The sequence below is a fragment of the Salvelinus namaycush genome, chromosome 15 (assembly GCF_016432855.1).
Source record: "Salvelinus namaycush isolate Seneca chromosome 15, SaNama_1.0, whole genome shotgun sequence".
Classification (NCBI taxonomy): domain Eukaryota; kingdom Metazoa; phylum Chordata; class Actinopteri; order Salmoniformes; family Salmonidae; genus Salvelinus; species Salvelinus namaycush.
The window spans coordinates 8,719,646-8,737,804 of NC_052321.1; the positions used below are offsets into that span (position 1 = coordinate 8,719,646).

At 44.3% G+C, this 18,159-nt stretch overlaps 1 protein-coding gene across 2 annotated transcripts in view; it reads left to right on the top strand.

Moving 5' to 3' along the window:
* The first annotated feature begins 623 nt into the window (after positions 1 to 623).
* LOC120060167 (leucine zipper protein 1-like) overlaps positions 624 to 18,159 on the top strand; it is a 64,879-nt gene continuing 47,343 nt past the window's right edge. The window contains exon 1 of one of the 2 annotated variants that reach the window (XM_039009289.1): positions 624 to 875. The gene's annotated coding sequence lies outside the window, so the exon portion shown is untranslated. The remainder of the gene's footprint in view (positions 876 to 18,159) is intronic. The other variant, XM_039009288.1, reaches the window with a different exon arrangement.

An 18,159-nucleotide genomic window follows, 5' to 3' on the forward strand; every position in this document is an offset into this window, starting at 1 on the left:
CACATACACCAAATATGTGCAGTGAAATGTGTTGTTTTACAGGGTCAGCCATATTATTACGGTGCACCTGGAGCAAATTAGGAGTAAGTGCCTTGCTCAAGGGCACATCAACAGGTATTCAAACCAGTGACCTTCCGGTTACTGGCCTGACATACTAGGCTACATGCTGCCCTGTACTGCAACAACTTGCTGTGAGATATTAGCCAGTACAGGGGGACTTTATACATAGGGACCTAAGGGACCCTATTTATGGAAACAGCCTATTCCTCTTCCCAAAAACCTGATACAAATATTGGTATTCTTTCATAAAATAAATTGTTTTATTATATGATATACCATATTGTCCATTGACAGGCCAAATTCAGTAAAGTTTTTTCTGCATATTTTTCTGAAACGGCTGACTTCCTTTGGCTACATTCCCTTTACTGCTCTGACATTCTTTTTTAGGTCATTGCAATGTGCGGAAACCCACGCTGTAATATTCAGAGGCTCATGTCATTTTCTCTCTGAATTCGACATGTTTCGTTCTATATCCATGGGCTAGACTTGAGGAGAGGCGGGACTCTACAGCAGGGAAGGGCGTTCTTGCTGCGGTCAGACCCAGGCTCGTCACACAAGGGGTGGGTCATCCGGCGCAAAGGAAAACCCACCTTTTTCATTGTTAGGGACAAGGTGGAATGTGTTGGTTTGATCCTATAGCTCAGGCGGGGAATAGAGGGAAGAAACAACGAACGCAGTTAAGTAGGAAAAAAAGCCTTCTCCCGCTGGTCTACCAGAAATCTGTGAAATAACTTGTGTCTTTGGTTCAAACCTAGTCATCTAATCGGCACTAACCGAATGCATTTGGGGACTATCGCAGATTCAATCATCGCAAGGTACGTGAACTAGCTATTGTTTTGATCAATGTAAAACTACACATATTACTACATGGAAACATTTAACTGTGCTAGGATGCTGTAACTTCCTGAGTTCGACACGGGCAGACTCCGAACTGCGGCAAGTTTTGACCCCTCCTCCCCCTGCTCCTCTTCTGCTGGCGCAGCCAAAAGGAAGCCTCCACGAAACACCAGACTGCGGGTAAAAACCTGGGCCACGTTCAGTAGGAAAACGGGGTGGAATGTTGCAGAAATAAATATAACGACGAATAGAACTGACGTGATTCCATATTCATCAAGTCAGACATGTTTGTCCAGTGGTACATATTTCCATAGCCAGGTATTTGCATATTACTGTCTGAACTTTCTACAACGTTGTGTCCTGCTGAGCGGCCAGGTGGTTAAATTGTGTAACAGTTTGAAGTTTTCCTCGATCGTAACTCGCTAGTTGACCGTTTCAAAATATTACGAGTAGCTAGGCTACTGTTGCGTTCAGTGACGACGTAACGTTACCGCTATCTGGATGGAATGTTGGGGGTTTCTGAACAGGATATTTTATGTTTTCCTCGAGAACAATGTATCCGGATCGAACGATTTCTTGAAATGAATTCACCATTAACCACCCACCTTAACACAAATCGAAAAAGTCCACTTTTTTTCTTAGTCAACTACACAGTCCACTGTCACCTTAAATATTTAGTAGCCTAAAGTAGGCCGCTTTTTTAACAGGTCAAGGTAAATAACGATTGCAATGTTCTGAGCAAGATGGCAGTAAAAACCCTTTCTATATTGATACTTGACAGATAATATTTTAGCTGGCTCTCAAGTAGTCTGTGTTGACACAGCCATGGGTAATGTTCTTCAACTTGATCTCTATGGATAAATCATCAAATCCATTTAGGTCAATGCTGAAATTGTGAATACAGCAGGGAATGATAAGCCTGATACAATTGGAGATTGCCTTGATTGTTGGCATTATTTTTTTGCAAAGATCCACTTGACATGGGAAGGGAGTTTCCCCAAAGATAGCTATTTTTAATTTCACTGCACCAATATGGGAATTGGGCAGTGATACAGAAATCTGCAGGTCTCATCAAAGTGAACACCTAATGTCTGAGAATCCTTTTAACACAGTACATTTGGATGGTCAAGCTTGATTTGCCCTCATGTTGGCGCGAGCAAGCAGGCTAGGTATCTACAGCCAATCCAGTATGGGCTGGAAATTACAGTGAGCTTTGTTTGGTCAATAGCAACGTGATGTCAGAGTATGTGCATAAAGTTCAGCTTTCCCCAATTTTGGTCCCGCCCTGTTCACGCTCCCTCACCCATGTTTGTGTCGCCCAATGGTCCCCCGCCCACTGTGCTTCAGATGTTGGCTCTGTTGTTTCATTGCCCCAATGTTCTAGGTGGATTTCCGGTGAAACAGCTGAGATCCACAAATCATGTTGGGGGTGACGAAACAACCATTGGGCGTGAGCATGGGTGAGAGAAGTGAACAGGGTGGGACCAAAATTGGGGAAAGCTGAACTTTATGCAAATACTCTGTGACATTGCTTTGCTTTGTTATTGACCAATCAAAACTCACTGTAGTTTCCAACCCATACTGGATTGGCTGTTAATACCTAGCACTACCTAACGTGCTTGCTAGCACCAACATGAGGGCAACACAAGTGTGGCTATCCGAATTTGCGCGTTACAAGGATCTCGGCTATAAGAGGTATGTGTAATGGCAGGGGTGTGTGACTCAGTACCTGTGACAGTTTGTTGCTGTATGTGTACATGGACCACATACATAGCCCACATATAACGAGTGTCAAAGCAATGAGATGCAACACTGAGTCTGAACATCACATTTTATTGGTCACATGCTTGGTAAACAACAGGTGTAGACTAACAGTGAAATGCTTACTTACGGGCCTTTCCCAACAATACAGAGAGAGAAATAGAACGATAATAACCGCCTGGTATAGAGGTCCTGGATGGCAGGTAGCTCGTCCCCAGTGACATACTGAGCCATAGGCACTACCTTCTGTAGTGCCTTGCTGTCGGATGCCAAGCAGTTGCAATACCAAGCGGTGATCTAGCCAGTCAAGATGCTCTCTATGGTGCAGCTGTAGAACTTTTGGGGGGGTCTGAGAGCCCATGCCAAGTCTTTTCAGCCTCCTGAAGAGGCGTTGTCGTGCCTTCTTCATGACTGTGTTGGTGTGTGTGGGTGAACAGGAGCAATGCTCCTCCAGCAGTAGTAGTAGCAGCAGCAGTGTGGAGTAGTAATCTGGCAGGTTGGGCCCGTTGGATATAAATGGAACTAGGGAGAAAGATAGAGGGGACCTGTTTCAGACATGACGGCAAATCACTGCTGGCTTTCCAGTAAGTCCCAGAGCCAGCTACTAACTCTGCTACTGCTTCCACCCCTTCTGATGGTGGAAACACAAGTACAAGCTAGTTGGACTGTGAGATAGGCACAGCTGCATGCATTGGAGATTCACTATTTGTGCATACAGGGGAATAACCTATCCATTTCTGCCTTAGTAGGATTCAGAAGTACATAGTCATTAATATTGTCGATACAAGCTGCTTCCAGCCAAGGAAAAGGCCATTTTACGCCTTCGTGCCAAACCATTGAGAGGTTACAATGCCAAAGAAAGCAAGCTCCACACTTGAATTGCAATCCCTTCATATCCTGTCTGTGCGAACATTGGCCAAGTGGACGTGTTGGCCCAGTGGAGAGTACAAAAACTAGAGTGCTGTCCTGTTCCACCTCCCATTTGGTCACTTCATGCCAGTCTACTGTAGCAAACTTTACTTTCAACTTTGGCTGGTCACTTGGTAGGTCTCTGGTGTTTTTCCTTTGGGGTTATGTCACTCTTTCACTTTACTGCTTGATAGTGTACATTACGTTGTCTGAAGACTATTTTCAGAGGATTGGAATTGGAAGCCTTCACGGGTTCAAAAAGTTGGACCCGTTCAGAAATGGATCTGGTGCTTTCCCATCCGCAACCAATATGCATGAAAAAAATATATATATATGGAGACCCGTTCCGAATGGTCCTGAGGTCAACTAGACCCGTTCCTTATAGACCTGGTCAGATCCAGACCCGGTCCGATCCAAGTGTGTGGGGAAACAGTAGAAAAGTAACATTTTTTAAGATACGTTATTAACCGGAGCTGAAAAAGTGCGAGGAAGAGGAGGTAGAGAGGTGACGCTCTAGCAGGGGTCGTGCTTTGTGTGTAGGCTACTGTGAGCGAGTGACACGAGAACAGGGAGGGAGAGACCGCAACCAACCAAGCCGACTCGTGCTATAGTAGACTAATATCTGCCATAGCTAGGCTATTTATCATTCAATATGAGTACTAGTACCTGTCTTGACTGCATTAAACCGGGAGAAGCTAGCTAGCTAGGCTAATTGAGGTTGCATGCTCTTTCTGGTCTTACACAGTTACGTTATATTCTGAATGAAGTTGTTTGTAACAATCTACTTGTTGGCTCTCGGTCGTTGTACCCTATCCTTCTCGTTTAACTTTTAATTCCGTCTTCCATTGATTAGATATCTCCTAACTTTTGACCCACACGGAGGCTCTTTGACTGTAGCCTATTGCCGCTTTGATGACTTATGATTGGCCAACAACAAGCTACATGTGCCCCTCTCGTAAAAATGTCTCGCTCTCCCCTGCAGCAGTCATGTTTGGATCTACAGTATATAGGTCCTTCCAGAGAAGTCAGTTAAAATTACACATACCCGTGACAATCATATCAGATCCGACCTGCTCGGGCCCGAATCGGATCTCGGGTATCTGGGTACAGGTGGATCTGTGAAAACCTCTAATTGGAATCGTGTAGACAATGTAGGAGTGCCTGTGAACTTAGCCATTCCAAATGGACTTTTTATGATCAAGAGTGAAAGCAAGCAAAGGCGCAGAGTTCGTTCAGGCCCCAAAGTAATAATCCACCCCCCCCTCTTTTTACGACCAGAGTTTACACATGATTAATTTTCCACTCGAAGGAAGCATGCAATGAAATGGCATCTGCTGCCTTTGGCTGAAACCAAAGTGTAATCATTATGGGTGTCCAATAAGTGTAAATATCAGAGTTACTAGCTGGACCTGAGGATTACAGAGTGGCTAAATGACTAGTCATCATTTAAATGGAAAATTAAAGATTAAATGGAAAATGTTGGTTTTTAAACTACCGGGCAGGTCAAGTGTTCTGGTGTTGGTGTATTTCTTAGAACTGTAATGGTCTATAGCCCTAGATTATATATGTCTGAAAATTGTATTTTAGTGAAAATACTTTCAGTTTTCCGGGATAGCAAAGTCAACGATGTAGAGTATGATGTTCCAGGTTTCTTTAATAAGGACCTCGTTGAAATAGCGCAGATGAGTACTATTGCGTTTAGTGAAGCACACAGCCAACATTTATTGTGATAATGAAATAATGGTCTGAGTATCCGGGACAGTGACTCGTGTTGATGCTACGCAGGTCAGATGGACACTGCTGCCTGGGCGCCGGCAAACGGTATGTACTATAGGAGAGTTCTAAATGCTTCTATGGAGTCTGCTAACACTAGCTTTGCCTTTTTGAGGTGTGTTTATTGGTGTTTTTTCCCAATGCTGCCTTTATGTTTAAGACCCTGCAAAGTGTTAGTGGTCCTCAACCCTTTTCCCCAGCCGTGCTTTTATCAGCGGTGGGTGACGGTCTTGTCTCTGTCATTTCAGCTGGAGTTCAAACCAATTGTCCGCTGCCTGTACTTTCTTGCAGCACCACTGATCTGATATCAGTAAACCGTTCCCAGTTCACGCTGTTCATGCTGTTCACTCATTAAAGAACGGCCTTTGACCTACTGAAGAAGATCTGTTGTCACTCCAAAGACGTCAGCTAGGGCAAAACCAGGCTATATTTATCCCGTACAGAGCAAAAGTATATTCCTGTGTAGGGTAGGGTGCCTTTGGCAATGGCAAGACTTATTTAGAAGAATATTTTTCTTACTATGTGTTCTTGTTACCAAACAAACCTGGTTTTGTGTTATTTTAATGTTAAATTCCATTTCCACTACAACACAATGAACTAGCCTTTGGGCACTGACACCCTAGCCCACATCCGCAAAATCTTGAGCGTCCATAGAGTCGTGCAAAATACTTCAGGTATCAGGTATTTGTTCCCTTTCTCCAGGTGCACAGGAGTAATTTGTCATTTGAGGAACACACAATTAAGCTATGGCTGAATAAATCTCTACTGTCACTGTTGTTATGCTGTAAGCATGGGTGGGCGTCTCCAGTAGAGCAGGGCACTGTATGGTAAAGCCCGGGGGTAACTTAAGTTCCACTTGATGTTTGTCTGTGCATGTTTATGTTTGCCTCCTGAACTTAAATGTTGGTTTGGGTATGCCACAAGCGGGTGGATAGTGTGTGTTAGCAGGAAGATGACGGGTACAGTCGAAGTGTCCAACATGATTGGGTCTTGAGTGGCTTTGCGTTGGTCCTTTTTTACCAGTGTCTCGTTTTGACCTCGTTAGTGTCAAAGGGCGTAAAATGGGCAGCTCATTGTTGGATGCTTCGATTGGATCTGGCAATCGGAGCGAAGAGTGGCGTTTCCTTGGTCTGCTTTGTTGGAGCATGTGGCTTTGTGACGGCAGCCTTCATGTTATCAATGGGATGTGCCTCAGATCGTCCTTTAGGATACTGTCAGTATAGTTGGCTTTCTGGCATCACAAGGATCATGATGATCTGACAACTTGATCAATGAACCCGTTTCTCAATGTATAGTCCTTGGTCCTGGAATTCTACTGGATGAGAACTATTACTAAGTCAAATTGTTTGTATACTGTTCTTTCTTACTGTAGTGACAAGTAAGCAACCCAGTATGTTACCAAGCTTTGGCGGACAACTGTTGTCTTTCCTTATAATTATGAAAAACCTAATGTCTCAAAGGCTATATTTTTCTGTACCCAATTGTAGTAGTAAATATTATTGTAGGTGATGAGCAGTGGGCTGGCTGGCTCAGCTAAATAAACTCTTAGCATTAGCTGGCTGTTGATAAATTTACCTACACCTCTTTCCGAGAGGGAAGATAGAAACAGACTTGAGATAAAAATTCCTGAGTCATGAAATACTTCATTTGTGTGAACTTTGTAGCCTTTGTTTCCAGACCTCAAGACAGTGCACTTGGGAAAGTCTCTCCATGGCAGCCAAGTTTGTATTGTGAATTGATATGAGCTTGGACGCTTTTGACAGATCCGTTAAAGAGTGTTAGAGGCTAGGAGGTGTGCCGGTCAAGGGACGTGTAGGAAAATATGAGCATTTGGTCAGAACAGAGACCATTAAAAAGACCATTCTGGATGATTTACCCATATGGTCCACTATCTCTAAACCTATTGTCGCTTGCTCTTGTCTCTACCTCACTTGTCTCATACTGTTTAAAAAATATATATATATTTTTAGATCATTCAGGTTTGTAATGCAAGCTTTATTAAGTCCTCCATTTTGGGCAGCACAAGTAGGCTACAGAGGTGATTAAAACACATTGCTTCAGATTAGAGGTCGACCGATTAATCGGCATGGCTGATTTAATTAGGGCTGATTTACAAGTTTTCATAACAATCGGTAATCAGCATTTTTGGACGCCGATTACATTGCGTTCCATGAGGAAACTGCGTGGCAGGCTGACCACCTGTTACGTGAGTGCAGCAAGGAGCCAAAGTAAGTGGCTAGCTAGCATTAAACTTATCTTATAAAAAACAATCAATCTTCACATAATCACTAGTTAACAACACATGGTTGATGATATTACTAGTTTAACTAGCTTGTCCTGCGTTGCATATAATCAATGCGGTGCCTGTTAATTTATCATTGACTCACAGTCTACTTCGCCAAACGGGGGGATGATTTAACAAAAGCGCATTTGCAAAAAAAGCACAATTGTTGAACGAATGTACCTAACCATAAACATCAATGCCTTTCTTAAAATCAATACACAGAAGTATATATTTTTAAACCTGAATATTTAGTTAAAAGAAATTCATGTTAGCAGGCAATATTAACTAGGGAAACTGTGTCATTTCTCTTGCGTTCATTGCACGCTGTCAGGGTATATGCAACAGTTTGGGCCGCCTGGCTTGTTGCGAACTGATTTGCCAGAATTTTACATAATTATGACATAACATTGAAGGTTGTGCAATGTAACAGCAATATTTAGACTTAGGGTTGCCGCCCGTTCGATAAAATACGGAACGGTTCTGTATTTTACTGAAAGAATAAATGTTTTGTTTTTGAAATTACAGTTTCCGGATTTTACCATATTAATGACCAAAGGCTCCTATTTCTGTGTTATTGTATTATTATTAAGTCTATGATTTGATAGAGCAGTCTGACTGAGCGGTGGTAGGCAGCAGCAGGCTCGTAAGCATTCATTCAAACAGCACTTTCCTGCATTTGCTAGCAGCTCTTCGCTGTGCTTTAAGCATTGCACTGTTTATGACTTCAAGCCTATCAACTCCCAAGATTAGGCTGGCAGTACTATAGTGCCTAGAAGAACATCCAATAGTCAAAGGTATATGAAATACAAATGGTATAGAGGTAAATAGTCCTATAATTCCTATAATAACTACAACCTAAAACTTGTTACCTGGGAATATTGAAGACTCATGTTAAAAGGAACCACCAGCTTTCATATGTTCTCATGTTCTGAGCAAAGGAACTTAAACGGTAGCTTTTTTACATGGCAAATATTGCATTTTTACTTTCTTCTCCAACACTTTGTTTTTGCATTATTTAAACCAAATTGAACATGTTTCATTATTTATTTGAGATGAAATTGATTTTATTTATGTATTATATTAAAGTTAAAATAAGTGTTCATTCAGTATTGTTGTAATTGTCATTATTACAAATGTGTGTATGTATGTATGTATATGTATGTATGTGTATATATATATATATATATATATATATATATATATATATATATATATATATATATATATAAAAATCGGCCGATTTAATCGGTATCGGCTTTTTTTGGTCCTCTAGGGTCCTCTCCAGCCCAGTTCCAGGGGTTCATAGGGTCCTCTCCAGCCCAGTTCCAGGGGTTCATAGGGTCCTCTCCAGCCCAGTTCCAGGGGTTCATAGGGTCCTCTCCAGCCCAGTTCCAGGGGTTCATAGGGTCCTCTCCAGCCCAGTTCCAGGGGTTCATAGGGTCCTCTCCAGCCCAGTTCCAGGGGTTCATAGGGTCCTCTCCAGCCCAGTTCCAGGGGTTCATAGGGTCCTCTCCAGCCCAGTTCCAGGGGTTCATAGGGTCCTCTCCAGCCCAGTTCCAGGGGTTCATAGGGTCCTCTCCAGCCCAGTTCCAGGGGTTCATAGGGTCCTCTCCAGCCCAGTTCCAGGGGTTCATAGGGTCATCTCCAGACCAGTTCCAGGGGTTCATAGGGTCATCTCCAGACCAGTTCCAGGGGTATTTTGGGAAATTAATGAAAAGAGAGATCTGAAGTGCTTACCCTTAAAAGGGATGTCTGGGTCAGGGTGGAAACTTGTGTTGTGTTTAACATTGTGTGTGTGGTACCAGTGTTGAGAACACTGGAATGTCGTGGGCTGGAAAGAGTGGGAGTGGGGGGGGGGGACACGTTCGGAAAAGGGAGAAATATTTGGCATTTTTCAGAATCCATTCCAGTTTGGTTCAAGGTGCGTTCTTCATGTGGGAAAATGACTAGTGAGGAAGGTGAACATCGGACTCTAATTCACAGGATATCTCATCTATCCACAGCAAATTCTTATTACAGGACTGTACCTGTCTACATTACATAACCTGTTTTTGAATGATCGTCTCAGATGACTTCATGTAACACACTCACTGGTACTTTGCACAGTAGGCCTATCTCTGAAGTCAAAAGTATCTCAAAATCCTTTAACTTTTACCCCTGAGTATTCCATTTCAAATCCAGTCAATTCAGAAAAGTAAACCCAATTCCACATTTTCCTCTTTGAAAAGCATTGAAAGAGAATTGGAGTTGGAATTTCATTGTACTTCCTGAATTGAAATGGAGCTGACTCCAACCCAGCCGTGCATTTTACAGCCGTTTTATACTCGGACCGTTGTACTACTTTGAGTATTGTAATGGGTCTTTCATGGTAGTTGAGCTAGACACATTTTCCTAAGCATATTTTTCTTCACTCGCAGGATTTAAGATGGGCCTCTTATTTTCTGTTGCTTTTTCGGTCGAGACGGTCCTCTGTTTTTAGTTCTCTAGGCTTGTGGTTGGCAGATGGCCGGTTGGTCCAGCCTGGCCTCGCCAGCATACCACAAGCTACAGGAGTTCATCCCAAGGGCTCTTGTTGACATTTGGTCTCCCAGAGCGCTAGCTTGTTGCTGTTCTAGGAACTCTGAGATGAGAAGACGTTGACAGCAAATGTGTGGTTGACAGACTTTGCCAGAGGTGTCTCTCGTACTCACACTTCAAAGTTTGTGAGGGGAGGATGGATGATGATGAATAGGGAGAGACATTTGTAAAATGTGTAATTTTCTATTCTTGGCAGTTCCTTCTAACTCGTAACTAGCCTTGCTGCTATGTTTTGTGTTTTACTTCTTAACCAGAGAGAAAGAGGGAGTGTTGGAGTGCGAAAGAGAGGGTATGGGGGAGGAACCGCAGGCTGCTTGTTAAACATGACCTCTAGAAGGATCGGGCGCTGTGATTAGCGTATTTGGTGTCAGTGAGAGGGCATCTAGGCAACAACCTGGAGCACCTAGCAACCAAACCCACCTCATTTGTTCAGAGAGTGACAGCCCTGCCTGCTGTAGCCAATTATGCCATAAGTATAATCTAGTAATTTATTTTTGAGGTAAGCCAACATAAGCACCAGGCATAAGACTACTGTAACCTAACTGTCCTGGGCCAGTATCCACAAAGCATCTCAGCAGGAGTGCTTATCTAGGATCTGTCCATATAATCTTATTAATCTAATAGGTTAAACTGATCCTAGATCAGCACTCCTACTCTGAGACTGTTTGTGAATACAGGCCCTGATCTTACACTAGGAGTGTGAACATTTTAAACAGTAAAATATTTTAACGAAATTGGGACGTTAAGCTTAAGAAAAAATCCCTAACCGAAAAACTATTTTTTCTTCTTATGTGTTTTTTAAAATTTTATCACAGTGCAGTTATCACAAAACTACCACTAAAAGGGCCTGATCATCATAAAGGGAAAAATGTAAATTCAACAAATACCTAACGCAACAATGCTGTAATGTTAGGAGATATGGATCTCTCAAATGATTTGCCACAGATGTAAAGCACTCCACCTCATCGTAGTTTGAAAAATTGCGCTGAAAGGCAAGCTGTCAAACTACCATTAATAAGTGACAAGTGGCACGCTGTTTATCAGTGCCGTGCCCAACATCCTTAACTAGCTAGCTAAAATTCCATCCCTGTGTTTATCAGTAACGCAGGCTACAACAAGCTAAATCAGCTGATTTTAAATCACTAGCGACCAATATACTTGCACATAATTTGTGCAGGAGTCAGGCCTGGAATTTCATGATGTTAGGGGCAAGGCCATTTGGTCCCAATCTGGTGAGGTGCCCAATCTGCCAGCGCGCCAAGCCATTAACCAAAATAGCCAATTGCAAAAAAACTAGCTATTCTGTTAAGAAAAATGTGTATGTAAATGTACATAAAATAATTAGCCGACTTTTTACTTTTTATTGTTCTGTTTTTTCCTCTTATGTTTGTTTTTATTTTCATAGTTTTTTAATGTTTTTTTCCTGTGAAGCACATTGCGCTGCAATCCATGTCTGAAATGTGCTGTATAAATAAAGCTTGATTTGACTTTAGTGTAGGTGATAGCCTGTGTGTATTGGCTACAGTCGGTCATGTACAGACCGATGCTGACAGGAGGGAGGCGCCAGAAAATGTAGCCAAACCGCACCACAACATCACCCACCTTGCAATCTGAGCGGAGGCGGTCAATATTTTTAAACTATTTAACCATAAACGCAATTGTTTAAAATCTGGATGTTTTTATTTATTTATGAGGCATGTCTTACCATGTTCTGGCCATAGGATTGTTTTATAAACACTTCCTCATATGCCATTGAAACCAGTATTTCTCTCGTGTTCTTAACTTTCTTTTGTTTTACAGCAGCCAAAGACACAGTCCTAGTCATATTAGCATATTAGCATTTTGGAACATTCCTGTTTATAGCCTTACTGCCGTGTGCATATTGCTGTGCTTATAATGTGAAGAAATAGCCTAATAGTTTATCAACATTTTAAGCTAAACTTTCTGATCTGTTGCATCAGCCTCATTGCTTTTAAAAGGTGTTTTGATTTACTGTCGTTGTGGGGCGATAGATCCCAAATTAATACAACTGTCCCGGAGTCTGTTTTTGGAAGATTTATTTCTGGCACAGAAGGACAAGCTGACCAATAGAATAGGTCAACTTTTGTAATATGGAGGAAAGTAGATTGACATAAGCTAGTGCTTTTGCTGTTCGTTACTCATCTTGTTGGCTGACAAAGTAAATGTGGACAGTTCTTCTACCAGCTCCAATATGCACCTTGGAAGTCAATGTGCACTGTTGCTTCCCCGATGTCTGTCTTCACTTTTGCCTACTTCGAAGTTGTGATTCCTGTGAAAAGGGCACGATCACGTGACGGTCATTGGCTAATAAGAATTGCGATATCTGAGAGAGCCATGTGAGTGAGAGGTGCTTTGGAGCAGGGCGATTTGGCAGCCTGGAGTAGGGAATTATAATTATTATATTCAGGCCTGGATTTTTGTTGTTGTGGGCATTACGTCCACACTAGGGGGCATCGACGGCCATGGCAATTCGAGGCCTGGCGGAAGTAGAAATGTATTTTTTTTTTAGTTTTAACAGATTTCTCACTGTCTATTTCTGCCCCAGTGCCCGTGTTTCATAGAGTCAAGTCAGGGGCGCGGAAGACCGTGTTTCATAGAGCAGGTCATGTACGAGACGGGGGCGCGGGAGACCGTGTTTCATAGAGCAGGTCATGTACGAGACGGGGGCGCGGGAGACCGTGTTTCATAGAGCAGGTCATGTACGAGACGGGGGCGCGGGAGACCGTGTTTCATAGAGCAGGTCATGTACGAGACGGGGGCGCGGGAGACCGTGTTTCATAGAGCAGGTCATGTACGAGACGGGGGCGCGGGAGACCGTGTTTCATAGAGCGGGTCATGTACGAGACGGGGGCGCGGGAGACCGTGTTTCATAGAGCGGGTCATGTACGAGACGGGGGCGCGGGAGACCGTGTTTCATAGAGCGGGTCATGTACGAGACGGGGGCGCGGGAGACCGTGTTTCATAGAGCGGGTCATGTACGAGACGGGGGCGCGGGAGACCGTGTTTCATAGAGCGGGTCATGTACGAGACGGGGGCGCGGGAGACCGTGTTTCATAGAGCGGGTCATGTACGAGACGGGGGCGCGGGAGACCGTGTTTCATAGAGCGGGTCATGTACGAGACGGGGGCGCGGGAGACCGTGTTTCATAGAGCGAGTCATGTACGAGACGGGGGCGCGGGAGACCGTGTTTCATAGAGCGGGTCATGTACGAGACGGGGGCGCGGGAGACCGTGTTTCATAGAGCGAGTCATGTACGAGACGGGGGCGCGGGAGACCGTGTTTCATAGAGGGAGTCATGTACGAGACGGGGGCGCGGGAGACCGTGTTTCATAGAGCGAGACGGGGGCGCGGGAGACCGTGTTTCATAGAGGGAGTCATGTACGAGACGGGGGCGTGGGAGACCGTGTTTCATAGAGGGAGTCATGTACGAGACGGGGGCGCGGGAGACCGTGTTTCATAGAGCGAGTCATGTACGAGACGGGGGCGCGGGAGACAGTGTTTCATAGAGCGAGTCATGTACGAGACGGGGGCGCGGGAGACCGTGTTTCATAGAGCGAGTCATGTACGAGACGGGGGCGCGGGAGACCGTGTTTCATAGAGCGAGTCATGTACGAGACGGGGGCGCGGGAGACCGTGTTTCATAGAGCGAGTCATGTACGAGACGGAGGCGCGGGAGACCGTGTTTCATAGAGCAGGTCATTTACGAGACGGGGGCGCGGGAGACCGTGTTTCATAGAGCGTGTCATGTACGAGACGGAGGCGCGGGAGACCGTGTTTCATAGAGCAGGTCATTTATGAGACGGGGGCGCGGGAGACCGTGTTTAATAGAGCGAGTCATGTACGAGACGGGGGCGCGGGAGACCGTGTTTCATAGAGCAGGTCATGTACGAGACGGGGGCGCGGGAGACCGTGTTTCATAGAGCAGGTCATGTACGAGACGGGGGCGCGGGAGACCGTGTTTCATAGAGCAGGTCATGTACGAGACGGGGGCGCGGGAGACCGTGTTTCATAGAGCGAGTCATGTACGAGACTGGGGCTCGGGAGACCGTGTTTCATAGAGCGAGTCATTTACGAGACGGGGGCACGGGAGACCGTGTTTCATAGAGCAGGTCATGTACGAGACGGGGGCGCGGGAGACTGTGCTGGCGAATAGATTTAGAATTTTGGAATATTGATAAACTGCAGTTTGGACGTCAAGTGCGCATCGTCTCAATGCTAATTTTAGCCAAAACACTTGCAAACTAGAGTGATCACTATCGAACAGAAGAGCAAGTGGACACTCGATAAAGGACTTTAGGGGCCAGGTGTTCAGTAATGAGATTCAGCCTATGACTGCGGTAAATAGAACTTAATTCGCCCCTTAGTGGTCATACGCAGTAGGACCATACTCTGCATTGTGAATTCACATAAAAAAATTAACAGTTTTTCCGTAAAAAATTAGAATGGTTTTTAAACAGCATGAAAAATTGTCCATTTTTCACATCCCTATTTTACAGCCACTCTCCCTCTGGCCCACTCTCTGTTATCAGCCCGAAGGGAGAGGGGGAGGGAGAGACTTGCTGGACTACATGTGAATGAGTCCTCACTGAGTGATGTCACTCGGACCCTGAGATAACAGTCTCTGTCTAGCCTTGGTATCTATGAGTGGGGGCGTTGGAGTTTTATGACCCGTTGGCTCACATTGCTGTGGCAACCACCCGGCATGTTTTACACATCCCACTCTGGCCCCCTCTCTTGGTGTCTGACGGGCGACTATAACGCATGCGTGTGAAAGAGAGGGAGCGCTCCTGGATGGCTGCTTAGCCTTTCTGAATGACAGATAGCTCGCCTCCTCTCTGGTCTGCCCCCGCAGATGGAGGGAGAGAACAAGAGGAAAGGGAGGGAGAAGGGGAACGAGGAGGAGGGTGAGAAAGAGAGAGGGATGACAGACACCTGTATCAACATCTCTGCTGATTCACAACTAAGTTTCTAAATTGCACCTTGTGTATTCTGCTATTCTAACTCTCCACTGTAAGTTGAGTCCCTGACTGAGTTCCTAAAAATACATTAACATTTTAAAAAATGACCGAGGTCTGGACCTTGGTGTTCTCATGTGTAGTTATGGCCCTGCAGGCAGGTACTGTGGTCTGTGTGCTGGTTGCCTGGAAGTGAGTGTGGGGCAGTAAGTAACATAACACTGAGAAAGCACAGGGGTAATTCCATGGTAACAGAGTGATGCTGAGACAAAAACCTAAGTTAAACAAAGCATACAACTTTATGCACAAGGACCACTTTTAACAGTTTCCACCGAAAAGGAAGGAAGTGTTTATAAAACAATCCCCTTAACAATCCTATGGTCGGAACACGGTAAGACATGCCTCATAAATAAATAAAAACATCCAGATTTTAAACAATTGCGTTGATGGTTAAAAAAATGTACAAAAACACATTTACTTGAACAGAGCATATGCAATGTTTGGTAACAGAATGACGGCACCAACATCACCAAACTTTACGTCTGCACTGTTCTTCAAGTAGATGTGTTTTTGTAAAATCTTTGGTGGAAATTTACCTTTGCAATCATCAGTTTTTGTTTGACATATACAGTACCAGTCAGAAGTTTGGACACACCTACTCATTCAAGGATTTTTCTTTATTTTTATTATTTTATTCATTGTAGAATTATAGTGAAGACGTCAAAACTATGAAATATTGCATATGGAATCATGTAGTAACCAAAAAAGTGTTAAACTGTTGGAAAAGCATTCCAGGTGAAGCTGGACGAAAGAATAACAAGAGTGTGCAAAGCTGTCATCAAGGCAAAGTAGGCTACTTTGAAGAATATTACATGTATTTTGATGTGTTTAACATGATTCCATAAGTGTTATTTCATAGTTTTGATGTCTTCACTATTATTCTACAATGTAGAACATAGTAAAACCCTTGAATGAGTAGGTGTCCAAACTTTTTGACTGTTACTGTACATTTTTAAAGTGAAAAATCAGTCTCAGCATCACTCCGTTACCATGGAATTGCCCGCAGCACCTTCAAAGATTGAATAGGATCTTCCCTCTCTTCCCCTGTCATTCGTAATACTCCCACTCTAAAACCACACATTTTTATTCTAGTCTGGATGTGAATGGTCTAAAACTAGCTTTGAGTGATTGTGTCAATTATGTTTACTGTTGACTCTGGCCGTGCTTCTGTAAGTCTATGTGGATAATTGCTATGGGCCTGTATTTCTGTCGATCTCCCTTCTGCACTGTACTGTAGAGCATACATGTGGAATCACTGCTCCCCTATGCCATCTCTCCCGTCGCTCTCCTCCTGTGTCCTAAGCCTAGGATCTAACAGGCGGCTTTCAAAACAAAATTATTTTTCTTGTGATCAGAAAATATACATGATCTCAGGGTGACGAATGTTTAGATGCTAGGCTTCCCTTTCCTCCCCCCTCTGAGTCTACTCTATTTTCTTCTGATGCTACCAAAAAAGTGACGACTTTACTATTTTACTTTCCGTAATCATATGTGCTAACATGTCTGGATGGAAGCTTTTGTCAGTGTTATTTTTCAAACTCCATCAGCTCTTTGAAAAGGGGCAGTGCGTAACGAGTGGGTTGGGCCCCCCCCCCCCCAGCCAGCCGGTTGCTTTTGGAACTCCGCATGCTAGCAGTCTCGTGACGCAAAATAGCTGTAAAAATAGAAATGTTTGAAGAATTTGGAAGCCTCGTTTCAAGTCGCTAGGTCCCGTCTGACTGCTGTATCCAGGCGTTGGGGGGGATAGAAATAGGGCCGTCCTCACGGTTTGATCCGTTCTCTCTAACCTCTCTGGTTGGAATGCCGTGTTGTCTTTGGCCTGGTCTAGCGAAGGAGTCTGCTGAGGAGACACACACACACACACGGCCCATGTGCGAGGCATCATCGTCCTGCCATCTGGAAGGCCCTCATGCAGCCTCATTTATACCCGTCCTTCCTTCCCTTATTTTTCCATGCCCATCGCTAGGTCACATCACGGCACATATGCTGTTTTAGGTTCCATGTTAAGCTTCCAATGTCCTACTTAACCCAGAGTTAAGTGTGACATCTCTGTTTATAGGGCTGGTTGCCCGGATACAGATTAAGCATTTATCCTGGACTAAAAAGGACATTTAACTGGAGAATCCCATCGAGTTGCGATTGTGTGTTTTCTTCAGTCGTCTTGCTAGTAGGTTTGAAATGCTTACCAATCACCGTTTTCCCTGTACAGTAGGTAACTTTCAACCTGTCACAAGGTGATTTACTCTGTCGTTATGTAAGCATTTCGTTAGATGTATATCATGCATGTCCCGTACGACTAATAAAACTTGGAACCTTTTATTGGACCTGCATACAGCCATAATATGATAAGTAAGGTACTTCCTTGTCTGGCGTTCCTGCCTCTCCCTCCCTCCCTCCCTGCCTGCCTCGGTGACATGGGCCTTCCTTTGTCCTGAGTAATAAGGCTACAGGAAGAGCTGGCTACCGCGGCAGCTTGCTCCACAGGAATCCTTCACTCCTAGACCTGACTAGCTCATTTGTGTCCTGGAATACTCTGCATTTTTTTTTAGGATCCAACATTCGGACTTTTTTTTTTTTCTTCTCGTGTGTCTGGATTTATTTGTCTAGCTAAGCTGGCCCTCCTCCCCTTTGCTGTGAACTGAACAATGCCCTGTCATGGTTCTACACCTTGGGTTCAGTTACTTGATTGAGCCACAGTTTTCTCATTTTCTGACTGGCATTCTGACTGGTAGCTTCACTCAGCATCCTCGGGTCCTTCCCTCCCCACTGACAGACGTCAGCCATTTTACTGTGTTGGTGCTCTTGATGACTTTGATAAACATGGCTCTAAGTGCCAGATGTAAGTTTCCCCCTCCCTGGTCAAACAAGGGCACAACAGTGACTGTGATGGTGCCAAGGGCCAAGAAAATCCTTCGCCCACAT